Source organism: Cololabis saira, chromosome 22 (genome assembly GCF_033807715.1).
Source record: "Cololabis saira isolate AMF1-May2022 chromosome 22, fColSai1.1, whole genome shotgun sequence".
NCBI lineage: Eukaryota > Metazoa > Chordata > Actinopteri > Beloniformes > Belonidae > Cololabis > Cololabis saira.
Window position 1 is genome coordinate 34326292 of NC_084608.1, and position 13837 is coordinate 34340128.

Genomic DNA, 13837 nt, shown 5'->3' on the forward strand with positions numbered 1-13837 from the left:
GTTGGTTCTTTTCCACTAGTACCTACTCGGCCCAGGTTGGTTCTTTTCCACTAGCACCTACTCGGCCCAGGTTGGTTCTTTTCCACTAGCACCTACTTGGCCCAGTTTGTTTCTTTTCCACTAGCACCTATTCGGCCCAGTTTGGTTCTTTTACACTAGTACTTTCTTGGCCCAGTTTGGTTCTTTTCCACTAGTACCTACTCGGCCCAGTTTGGTTCTTTTCCACTAGTACCTACTCAGCCTAGTTTGGTTCTTTTCCACTAGAACCTACTCGGCCCAGGTTGGTTCTTTTCCACTAGCACCTACTTGGCCCAGTTTGGTTCTTTTCCACCAGCACCTACTCGGCCCAGTTTGGTTCTTTTCCACTAGCACCTACTTGGCCCAGTTTGGTTCTTTTCCACTAGTACCTACTCTGCCCAGTTTGGTTCTTTTCCACTAGCACCTACTCGGCTGAGTTTGGTTCTTTTCCACTAGCACCCACTCGGCCCAGTTTGGTTCTTTTCCACTAGCACCTACTCGGCCCAGTTTGGTTCTTTTCCACTAGTACCTACTCGGCCCAGTTTGGTTCTTTTCCACTAGTACCTACTCGGCCCAGTTTGGTTCTTTTCCACTAGCACCTACTCGGCACAGTTTGGTGCTTTTCCACCAGCACCTACTCGGGTCCAGTTTGGTTCTTTTCCACTAGTACCTACTCGGCCCACTTTGGTTCTTTTCCACTAGCAACTACTCAGCCCAGTTTGGTTCTTTTCCACTAGCACCTACTCTGCCCAGTTTGGTTCTTTTCCACTAGAACCTGCTCGGCCCAGTTTGGTTCTTTTCCACTAGCACCTACTCAGCCCAGTTTGGTTCTTTTCCACTAGCACCTACTCAGCCCAGTTTGGTTCTTTTCCACTAGCACCTACTCTGCCCAGTTTGGTTCTTTTCCACTAGTACCTACTTGGCCCAGTTTGGTTCTTTTCCACTAGCACCTACTCTGCCCAGTTTGGTTCTTTTCCACTAGCACCTACTTTGCCCAGTTTGGTTCTTTTCCACTAGCACCTACTCAGCCCAGTTTGGTTCTTTTCCACTAGAACCTGCTCGGCCCAGTTTGGTTCTTTTCCACTAGTACCTACTTGGCCCAGTTTGGTTCTTTTCCACTAGCACCTACTCTGCCCAGTTTGGTTCTTTTCCACTAGTACCTACTCAGCCCAGTTTGGTTCTTTTCCACTAGCACCTACTCAGCCCAGTTTGGTTCTTTTCCACTAGAACCTGCTCGGCCCAGTTTGGTTCTTTTCCACTAGAACCTACTCAGCCCAGTTTGGTTCTTTTCCACTAGTAGCTACAACTATCTACTTCTGGAAGTCCTGAGGTCTGAATATAAACCGATTTTTAAATCTAGACTAAAAACCTACGTATTTAAGATGCTTTTACCAGTCAGTAGCGTGATGACACTTTAATCTTACTAGATTTAGTTGTATTTTATTGTTTTATTCTTATTTATCCTCCTTATTATTACTTGCTGTACTATGGCACAACTGAAATGTTATTACATCAGCAGGAAAGTCCCGGAAACCTTACACTTTACAATTTACACTTTAACGTGTAATTATGAGCGTTGTGAAGGAAGGTAAGTTCAAGGTTACGATCAAACACACGACATCAGAAACGACCGAGACCAGAAGTAAAGGAGGAAGTTGTTGTGACACGTGAACTTTCTAAAGATGTTTCCAGTCCAGCTGAGAGGAAGTTCCTCTGAGCAGGTCACCCCGACCCGTCAGCCGTCTATCTATCTATCTATCTATCTATCTATCTATCTATCTATCTATCTATCTATCTATCTATCTATCTATCTATCTATCTATCTATCTATCTATCTATCTATCTATCTATCTATCTATCTATCTATCTATCTATCTATCTATCTATCTATCTATCTATCATCCATTTAAAAAGACAAAGCAGACTGTAAAACATGTACAAACCAACACAAACATATAAAATAGTTTTATAATAAAATTTTAAACAAAGTAAGAAGAGCAAAGTGATTAAAAGTGATAAGAGTTAGAATGTGTTGAAGGAGCTGGATGAAGGAGGAGTCACGTGTTCTGTTCACCGACAGGTGCAGTTCTGCTGCTGACCAGCAGAGGGAGACATAGGTCAACAAAAACCCACAGGAGAGGAGAAGTGGCGGGACCAGGACCAGGAACCAGGACCAGGACCAGGAACCAGGGACGGACTGGGACTAAAAAACGGCCCTGGACTTTGACTAGGCCCGGCCCAAAGCAATCGGCGCGTGGAAACTCAACAACAATTAAAGCTGCAAGCAGCAATGAACGGGCCCTCGCACTCACGGCCACCGCCCCCCATAAGTATCAGAAATGACACCACCAGCGACTTCCTATGTCAAACCATTGAAAAGTTATAGCAGAAAAAAGGGACAACCAATCAGAAGAAGGGGCGGGGCTAATTCAAGCCAATGAAGGTCAAGGACTCCATACAGAATCTGATGACACCACCCACGACTCTCTATGTCAAACCATTCCAAAGTTATAGCAGAAAATCGGGACAACCAATCAGAAGAAGGGGCGGGGCTAATTAAGGCCAAAGAAGCTCAAGGACTCATTACAGAGTCCCATGACACCACCCATGACTTCCTATGTCAAACCATTCAAAAGTTATAGCAGAAAAAAGGGACAACCAATCAGAAGAAGGGGCGGGGCTAATTAAGGCCAACGAAGCTTAAGGACTCATTACAGAGTCCCATGACACCACCCACAACTCTCTATGTCAAACCATTCAAAAGTTATGGCAGAGAAAAGTATTCAAGGTGGCGCTGTTGAGCCGTTAGGCCACGCCCATTAATGCAAACCATGAAATATCAAGTTTATCGCCAAGTCTGGCTTGCATGCAAAATTTGGTGACTTTTGGAGAACTATCAAATATGGACCAATCACATGAAGGGGGGGCGCGCCTTTTGGCGTCTAGCGTCGCCACGGTAACACTTTTGAAAGAGAAAAGTAATGCGTGGTGTCGCAGGATGTAGACGCACATTTTGATGTATAACACACCTGGGTGCACATTACGGTTTGGGCTGAATTAACTGCCGAAGGAATGGCATAAATTTCGCCAAAATGACACAATGTATTCAAAATGGCCGACTTCCTGTTCGGTTTCGGCCATGGCTCCAAGAGACTTTTCTTTAAGTTGTGCCATGATACAGGTGTGTAGCGATTTTCGTGCATGTACGTCAAACCGTATTGTGGGGCTTGAGGCACAAAGTTTTCCGGGGGGCGCTGTTGAGCCATTTTGCCACGCCCATTAATGCAAACCATGAAATATCAAATTTTTCGCCAGGCCTGACTAGGGTGCAAAATTTGGTGACTTTTTGGGCATGTTAAGGGGGGCAAAAAGGCCTTCACTTTGTCAGGAAAAAAATAATAATAATTAAAGCTGCAAGCAGCGATGAACGGGCCCTCGCACTCACGTCCACCGCCCCCCATAAGCATATCAGAAATGACACCACCCACGACTCTCTATGTCAAACCATTCAAAAGTTATAGCAGAAAAATGGAACAACCAATCAGAAGAAGGGGCGGGGCTAATTCAGGCCAATGAAGGTCAAGGACTCCATACAGAGTCTGATGACACCACCCACGACTCTCTATGTCAAACCATTCAAAAGTTATGGCAGAAAATCGGGACAACCAATCAGAAGAAGGGGCGGGGCTAATTCAGGCCAATGAAGGTCAAGGACTCAATACCGAGTCCCATGACACCACCCACGACTCTTTATGTCAAACCATTCAAAAGTTATGGCAGAGAAAAGTATTCTAGGGGGCGCTGTTGAGCCGTTAGGCCACGCCCATTAATGCAAACCATGAAATATCAAATGTATCGCCAGGCCTGGCTTGCATGCAAAATTTGGTGACTTTTGGAGAACTATCAAATATGGACCAATCAGATGAAGGGGGGGCGCTTGTTGGCGTCTAGCGTCGCCACGGTAACACTTTCGAAAGAGAAAAGTAATGCGTGTAGTCGCAGGATGGAGAGACATATTTTGATGTATAACACATCTGTGTTCACGTTACGGTTCGGGCTGAATTAATTCTCGAAGGAATGGCATAAATTTCGCCAAAATGACACAATTTATTCAAAATGGCCGACATCCTGTTCGGTTTCGGCCATGACTCCAAGAGACTTTTCTTTAAGTTGTGCCATGATACAGGTGTGTACCGATTTTCGTGCATGTACGTCAAACCGTATTGTGGGGCTTGAGGCACAAAATTTTCCGGGGGGCGCTGTTGAGCCATTTTGCCACGCCCATTAATGCAAACCATGAAATATCAAATTTATCGCCAGGCATGGCTTGCATGCCAAATTTGGTGCCTTTTGGGGAACTATCAAATATGGACCAATCAGATGAAGGGGGGGTGCGCTTGTTGGCGTCTAGCGTCGCCACGGACCACGGTAACACTTTCGAAAGAGAAAAGTAATGCGTGTAGTCGCAGGATGGAGACGCACATTTTGATGTATAACACATCTGGGTTCACGATACGGTTCGGGCTGAATTAACTCTCGAAGGAATGGCATATATTGCTCCAAAATTACGCAATTAATTCAGAATGTTCAAAATGGCCGACTTCCTGTTCGGTTTCGGCCATGGCGCCAAGAGACTTTTCTTTTAGTTGCGACATGATACAGGTGTGTACCGATTTTCGTTCATGTACGTCAAACCGTATTATGGGGCTTGAGGCGCAAAGTTTTTTCTGTCTGAACCAACCAGATGAAGGGTGGGCGCGCTTTTTGGCGTCTAGCGTCGCCACGGTAACGCTTTTGAAAGAGAAAAGTAATGCGTGTGTTCGCAGGATGGAGACGCACATTTTGATGTATAACACACTTGGGGGCACGTTACGGTTCGGGCTGAATTAACTTTCGAAGGAATGGCATAAATTGCGCCAAAGTGACACGATTAATTCAAAATGGCCGACATCCTGTTCGGTTTCGGGCATGACCCCAAGAGACTTTTGTTTAAGTTGTCCCATGATACAGGTGTGTACCGATTTTCGTGCATGTACGTCAAACCGTATCGTGGGGCTTGAGGCACAAAGTTTTCAAGGGGGCGCTGTTGAGCCATTTTGCCACGCCCATTAATGCAAACCTTTAAATATCAAATTTTTCGCCAGGCCTGACTAGGGTGCAAAATTTGGTGACTTTTTGGGCATGTTAAGGGGGGCAAAAAGGCCTTCACTTTGTCAGGAAAATAATAATAATAAAAATTCCTGCAAATACAATAGGGCCTTCGCTCTGAAGGTGCTCGGGCCCTAATAATAATAATAATAAAAATTCCTGCAAATACAATAGGGCCTTCGCACTGCAAGTGCTCGGGCCCTAATAACGCCTGGCATGAGTGTCACAATACTTGTGGTATCACTAAAATAATTGTGGCTCATGATACTATACCGGGGGTCAGCAACCCGCGGCTCTAGAGCCGCATGCGGCTCTTTAGCGCCGCCCTAGTGGCTCCTGGAACTTTTTCAAAAATGTTTGACCTTTTTTTTCCTTTTTTTCTTCTTTTTTTTCCTCTTTATTTTCTCTTTTTTTCTCTTTTTTCCTTTTTTTCTTTTTTTTCTTCTTTTTTTCCTTTTTTTCTCTTTTTTTCTTCCTTTTTCTTTCCTTTTTAATCTCGACATTTCAACTTTTTTCTCGACATTTCGACTTTTTTCTCGACATTTCAACTTTTTTCTCAACATTTCGACTTTTTTCTTGAAATCTTGACTTTTTTCTCGACATTTCCACTTTTTTCTCAAAATTTCGACTTCTGGACATTTCACCTTTCGCCATTTTCCTTCATTCTAAGGCTGATACAAGACTTTTCAAAAATGTTTGCCATTTTTTTTCCTTTTTTTCTTCTTTTTTTTCTTCTTTTTTTTCCTTTTTTCAATTTCTTTCTTTTTCCTTTTTTTCTCTTTTTTTTCTTCCTTTTTAATCTCGACATTTTGACTTTTTTCTCAAAATTTTGACTTTTTTCTCGACATTTCAACTTTTTTCTCGAGATTTCGACTTTTTTCTCGAGATTGTACTTCACATTAATCTCAACATTTCGACTTTTTTCTCTAAATTTCGACTTTTTTCTCGACATTTCGACTTTTTTCTCTAAAATTTGACTTTTTTCTCTAAATTTTGACTTTTTTCTCTAAATTTTGACTTTTTTCTCTAAATTTTGACTTTTTTCTCTAAATTTCAACTTTTTTCTCGACATTTCAACTTTTTTCTTGACATTTCGACTTTTTTCTCGAAGTGCATAATGAAAAAAAAATCTTCCCCCAGTAATAACATAATATAAATACATGCAGCATGCGTTGCCTTCATTCTAAGGCTTTTACAAGACTTTTCATTTTTTGCGGCTCCAGACATATTTGTTTTTGTGTTTTTGGTCCAATGTGGCTCTTTCAACATTTTGGGTTGCCGACCTCTGCACTATACCATCCAAATTATAGCAATAGCACTGATTTGACTAGATGTTGTGTTAGGAGCATATTATTATAGTTTAACTTGAATACTCACATAGAAATGAAGGTTGAATACTAACCTAAAAAAACAAACCAGCAAGGCCATTTTTCTCCATGTTTGGGGATAAAGAGTTTCTTCAAAGGTCACTTTTTTCTGCAACTTTGTCATTGTCAAGGGACATGAGGATCTTTCTCTGTGGTCATAAGCATGAACGCTTCCAGGTGTTCTTGTGACTGTGTGCTCCCCCTCACAAAAGAAAAACAGAGAAACATATTTTCTCATGAACAAATTTAATTGTCTGAAAGATGGCTCAAATGTTATTTCATTGCCCGAAAAATATGTTATTTTGTTACTTGGAAAATTTTAAATATGTTTTGTTGCTGAGAAAATATGTTTCTCTATTTTTCTTATTTTTGTGAGGGGGGATATATATTGTTTTTCGGCACTACCTTGTTCTCTATAGCTGATATAACATGAATTACTCCTATGTGGGATCAATAAAGTTCTTATTTTTGCCATCTGAGAAAATTAAATGTATTATATTTGGTGCCTAACTGTTTCCAACAATCTTTTTCATGTGGGAAGTCAGGATGACATTCCCTTCATCCAAATGCAATTATGAAACTTTTACGGAAGAGAATTAGCTCCAGGCAGGAGAAACATAAAAATAATATGTTATTATTAAGTTCAATATTTTCATTATGCACTTCGAGAAAAAAGTCGAAATGTCGAGAATAAAGTCGAAATTTCGAGAAAAAAGTCGAAATGTCGAGAAAAAAGTTGAAATTTCGAGAACAAAGTTGAAATACAATTTCGAAAAAAAAGTTGAAATGTCGAGATTAACGTTGAAGTAAAATTTTGAGAAAAAAGTCGAAATGTATTTCAATTTTATTCTTGAAATTTCGACTTTATTCTTGAAATTTCGACTTTATTCTCGAAATTTCGACTTTATTCTCGAAATTTCGACTTTATTCTTGAAATTGTATTTCAACTTTGTTCCCGAAATTTCAACTTTTTTCTCGACATTTCGACTTTTTTCTCTAAGTGCACAATAAAAAGAAAATCTTCCCCTCCCAAATATTTTTTCTCATGCCTAATAATTTTTTTCCCCCCCGATACTCTTCCGTAAACTTTAGACCCGTTTCCGATCTTTCTTTCTATAGTTGTAGAAAAAGCTGTTTTTATACAATTACAGTCCTTTGTTGAGGATAACTCAAGCTCCAATCTGGGTTTTTACGTCGTACTTGTCCAGTAGAACCTTCTGGTAATCTCGGCCCGATCTTCTTCTCATTGTTACCACTCGGGTCAATGAAATCCATGAATAATCTTTCCTTATGCTGACGATCTACAAATCTATCTGCCAGTGAAGCCAAATGGTGAACAATGTTCTTTATCTGGATGTATTGCTGAAGTCCAGCAATGGTTGGCCCAGAATCTTCCTTAAATCACAACGAACCTGTATCGGTTTGGGGAAACTGAGAAAAAAGTCGAAATGTTGAGATTAATGTTGAAATACAATTTCAAGAATAAGATCGAAATTTCGCGATAGAGTCGAAATTTCGTATATAAAGTCGAAATTTCGAGAATAAAGTTGAAGTACAATTTAGAGAAAAAAGTCGAAAAGTATTTCAACATTAATCTCGAAATTTCGACTTTATTCTGTACTGTGACGGAGGACCTCTGCACAGTTTGGTTCTTTTCCACTAGTACCTACTTGGCCCAGTTTGGTTCTTTTACACTAGTACCTACTCTGCCCAGTTTGGTTCTTTTCCACTAGTACCTACTCGGCCCAGTTTGGTTCTTTTCCACTAGTACCTACTCGGCCCAGTTTGGTTCTTTTCCACTAGTACCTACTCGGCCCAGTTTGGTTCTTTTACACCAGCACCTATTCGGCCCAGTTTGGTTCTTTTACACTAGTACTTTCTTGGCCCAGTTTGGTTCTTTTCCACTAGAACCTACTCGGCCCAGTTTGGTTCTTTTCCACTAGTACCTACTTGGCCCAGTTTGGTTCTTTTCCACTAGCACCTACTCGGCACAGTTTGGTGCTTTTCCACCAGCACCTACTCGGGTCCAGTTTGGTTCTTTTCCACTAGTACCTACTTGGCCCAGTTTGGTTCTTTTCCACTAGAACCTACTCGGCCCCGTGTGGTTCTTTTCCACTAGTACCTACTTGGCCCAGTTTGGTTCTTTTCCACTAGCAACTACTCAGCACAGTTTGGTTCTTTTCCACTAGTACCTACTCGGCCCAGTTTGGTTCTTTTCCACTAGTACCTACTCGGCCCAGTTTGGTTCTTTTCCACTAGTACCTACTCTGCCCAGTTTGGTTCTTTTCCACTAGCACCTACTCGGGTCCAGTTTGGTTCTTTTCCACTAGTACCTACTTGGCCCAGTTTGGTTCTTTTCCACTAGAACCTGCTCGGCCCCGTGTGGTTCTTTTCCACTAGTACCTACTCGGCCCCGTGTGGTTCTTTTCCACTAGTACCTACTTGGCCCAGTTTGGTTCTTTTCCACTAGCAACTACTCAGCACAGTTTGGTTCTTTTCCACTAGTACCTACTCGGCACAGTTTGGTGCTTTTCCACTAGCACCTACTCGGCCCAGTTTGGTTCTTTTCCACTAGTACCTATTCGGCCCAGTTTGGTTCTTTTACACTAGTACTTTCTTGGCCCAGTTTGGTTCTTTTCCACTAGCACCTACTCGGCCCAGTTTGGTTCTTTTCCACTAGCACCTATTCGGCCCAGTTTGGTTCTTTTACACTAGTACTTTCTTGGCCCAGTTTGGTTCTTTTCCACTAGCACCTACTCGGCCCAGTTTGGTTCTTTTCCACTAGCACCTACTCGGCCCAGTTTGGTTCTTTTCCACTAGCACCTACTCGGCCCAGTTTGGTTCTTTTCCACTAGCACCTACTCGGGTCCAGTTTGGTTCTTTTCCACTAGCACCTACTCGGGTCCAGTTTGGTTCTTTTCCACTAGCACCTACTCGGCCCAGTTTGGTTCTTTTCCACTAGCACCTACTCGGGTCCAGTTTGGTTCTTTTCCACTAGCACCTACTCGGGTCCAGTTTGGTTCTTTTCCACTAGCACCTACTCGGCCCAGTTTGGTTCTTTTCCACTAGCACCTATTCGGCCGAGTTTGGTTCTTTTACACTAGTACTTTCTTGGCCCAGTTTGGTTCTTTTCCACTAGCACCTACTCGGCCTAGTTTGGTTCTTTTCCACTAGTACCTACTTGGCCCAGTTTGGTTCTTTTCCACTAGAACCTACTCGGCCCAGTTTGGTTCTTTTCCACTAGCACCTACTCGGCCCAGTTTGGTTCTTTTCCACTAGCACCTACTCGGCCCAGTTTGGTTCTTATCCACTAGCACCTACTCAGCCCAGTTTGGTTCTTTTCCACTAGCACCTACTCGGCCCAGTTTGGTTCTTTTCCACTAGAACCTACTCGGCCCAGTTTGGTTCTTATCCACTAGCACCTACTCAGCCCAGTTTGGTTCTTTTCCACTAGCACCTACTCGGCCCAGTTTGGTTCTTTTCCACTAGCACCTATTCGGCCCAGTTTGGTTCTTTTACACTAGTACTTTCTTGGCCCAGTTTGGTTCTTTTCCACTAGCACCTACTCGGCCCAGTTTGGTTCTTTTCCACTAGTACCTACTCAGCCCAGTTTGGTTCTTTTCCACTAGTACCTACTCAGCCCAGTTTGGTTCTTTTCCACTAGCACCTACTCAGCCCAGTTTGGTTCTTTTCCACTAGCACCTACTCGGCCCAGTTTGGTTCTTTTCCACTAGTAGCTACAACTTTCTACTTCTGGAAGTCCTGAGGTCTGAATATAAACCGATTTTTAAATCTAGACTAAAAACCTACGTATTTAAGATGCTTTTACCAGTCAGTAGCGTGATGACACTTTAATCTTACTAGATTTAGTTGTATTTTATTGTTTTATTCTTATTTATCCTCCTTATTATTACTTGCTGAACTATGGCACAACTGAAATGTTATTACATCAGCAGGAAAGTCCCGGAAACCTTACACTTTACAATTTACACTTTAACGTGTAATTATGAGCGTTGTGAAGGAAGGTAAGTTCAAGGTTACGATCAAACACACGACATCAGAAACGACCGAGACCAGAAGTAAAGGAGGAAGTTGTTGTGACACGTGAACTTTCTAAAGATGTTTCCAGTCCAGCTGAGAGGAAGTTCCTCTGAGCAGGTCACCCCGACCCGTCAGCCGTCTATCTATCTATCTATCTATCTATCTATCTATCTATCTATCTATCTATCTATCTATCTATCTATCTATCTATCTATCTATCTGTCTATCTATCTATCTATCTATCTATCTATCTATCTATCTATCTATCTATCTATCTATCTATCTATCTATCTATCTATCTATCTATCCATTTAAAAAGACAAAGCAGACTGTAAAACATGTACAAACCAACACAAACATATAAAATAGTTTTATAATAAAATTAAAAACAAAGTAAGAAGAGCAAAGTGATTAAAAGTGATTAAAAGTGATAGGAGTTAGAATGTGTTGAAGGAGCTGGATGAAGGAGGGAGTCACGTGTTCTGTTCACCGGCAGGTGCAGTTCTGCTGCTGACCAGCAGAGGGAGACATAGGTCAACAAAAACCCTCAGGAGAGGAGAAGTGGCGGGACCAGGACCAGGACCAGGACCTGGACCAGGACCAGGAACCAGGACCAGGACCAGGACCAGGAACCAGGGACGGACTGGGACTAAAAAACGGCCCTGGACTTTGACTAGGCCCGGCCCAAAGCAATCGGCGCGTGGAAACTCAACAACAATAACGCCTGGCATGAGTGTCACAATACTTGTGGTATCACTAAAATAATTGTGGCTCATGATACTATACCGGGGGTCAGCAACCCGCGGCTCTAGAGCCGCATGCGGCTCTTTAGCGCCGCCCTAGTGGCTCCTGGAACTTTTTCAAAAATGTTTGACCTTTTTTTTCCTTTTTTTCTTCTTTTTTTTCCTCTTTATTTTCTCTTTTTTTCTCTTTTTTCCTTTTTTTCTTTTTTTTCTTCTTTTTTTCCTTTTTTTCTCTTTTTTTCTTCCTTTTTCTTTCCTTTTTAATCTCGACATTTCAACTTTTTTCTCGACATTTCGACTTTTTTCTCGACATTTCAACTTTTTTCTCAACATTTCGACTTTTTTCTTGAAATCTTGACTTTTTTCTCGACATTTCCACTTTTTTCTCAAAATTTCGACTTCTGGACATTTCACCTTTCGCCATTTTCCTTCATTCTAAGGCTGATACAAGACTTTTCAAAAATGTTTGCCATTTTTTTTCCTTTTTTTCTTCTTTTTTTTCTTCTTTTTTTTCCTTTTTTTCAATTTTTTTCTTTTTCCTTTTTTTCTCTTTTTTTTCTTCCTTTTTAATCTCGACATTTTGACTTTTTTCTCAAAATTTTGACTTTTTTCTCGACATTTCAACTTTTTTCTCGAGATTTCGACTTTTTTCTCGAGATTGTACTTCACATTAATCTCGACATTTCGACTTTTTTCTCTAAATTTCGACTTTTTTCTCGACATTTCGACTTTTTTCTCTAAAATTTGACTTTTTTCTCTAAATTTGGACTTTTTTCTCTAAATTTTGACTTTTTTCTCTAAATTTCAACTTTTTTCTCTAAATTTCAACTTTTTTCTCTAAATTTCAACTTTTTTCTCGACATTTCAACTTTTTTCTTGACATTTCGACTTTTTTCTCGAAGTGCATAATGAAAAAAAAATCTTCCCCCAGTAATAACATAATATAAATACATGCAGCATGCGTTGCCTTCATTCTAAGGCTTTTACAAGACTTTTCATTTTTTGCGGCTCCAGACATATTTGTTTTTGTGTTTTTGGTCCAATGTGGCTCTTTCAACATTTTGGGTTGCCGACCCCTGTACTATACCATCCAAATTATAGCAATAGCACTGATTTGACTAGATGTTGTGTTAGGAGCATATTATTATAGTTTAACTTGAATACTCACATAGAAATGAAGGTTGAATACTAACCTAAAAAAACAAACCAGCAAGGCCATTTTTCTCCATGTTTGGGGATAAAGAGTTTCTTCAACAGGTCACTTTTTTCTGCAACTCTGTCATTGTCAAGGGACATGAGGATCTTTCTCTGTGGTCATAAGCATGGTGTTCTTGTGACTGTGTGCTCCCCCTCACAAAAGAAAAACAGAGAAACATATTTTCTCATGAACAAATTTAATTGTCTGAAAGATGGCTCAAATGTTATTTCATTGCCCGAAAAATATGTTATTTTGTTACTTGGAAAATTTTAAATATGTTTTGTTGGTGAGAAAATATGTTTCTCTATTTTTCTTATTTTTGTGAGGGGGGATATATATTGTTTTTCGGCACTACCTTGTTCTCTATAGCTGATATAACATGAATTACTCCTATGTGGGATCAATAAAGTTCTTATTTTTGCCATCTGAGAAAATTAAATATATTATATTTGGTGCCTAACTGTTTCCAGACCAGAGACCAGACCAGACCAGACCAGAGACCAGACCAGACCAGACCAGACCAGACCAGACCAGAGACCAGACCAGAGACCAGACCAGACCAGACCAGACCAGACCAGACCAGAGACCAGACCAGAGACCAGACCAGAGACCAGACCAGAGACCAGACCAGAGACCAGACCAGACCAGACCAGACCAGACCAGAGACCAGACCAGACCAGACCAGACCAGACCAGACCAGACCAGAGACCAGACCAGACCAGACCAGACCAGACCAGACCAGACCAGACCAGACCAGACCAGACCAGACCAGACCAGACCAGAGACCAGACCAGACCAGAGACCAGACCAGACCAGACCAGACCAGACCAGACCAGACCAGAGACCAGACCAGAGACCAGACCAGACCAGACCAGACCAGACCAGACCAGACCAGACCAGACCAGAGACCAGAGACCAGACCAGACCAGACCAGAGACCAGACCAGACCAGACCAGACCAGAGACCAGAGACCAGACCAGACCAGACCAGACCAGACCAGACCAGAGACCAGTTTTTTGCGTGCGTTCGTGCGTTTTTTCGTGCGTTTATTCGTGTTTTTTTGCATGCGTTTTTTCGTGCGTTCGTGCGTTTTTTCGTGCGTTTTTTCGTGCGTTCGTGCGTTTTTGCGTGCGTTCGTGCGTTTTTTCATGCGTTTTTTCGTGCGTTTTTGCGTGCGTTTTTACGTGCGTTTTTGCGTGCGTTTTTGCGTGCGTTTTTGCGTGCGTTTTTGCGTGCGTTTTTGCGTGCGTTCTTCGTGCGTTTTTGCGTGCGTTTTTACTTGCGTTAGTGCGTTTTTTCGTGCGTTTTTGCGTGCGTTTTTG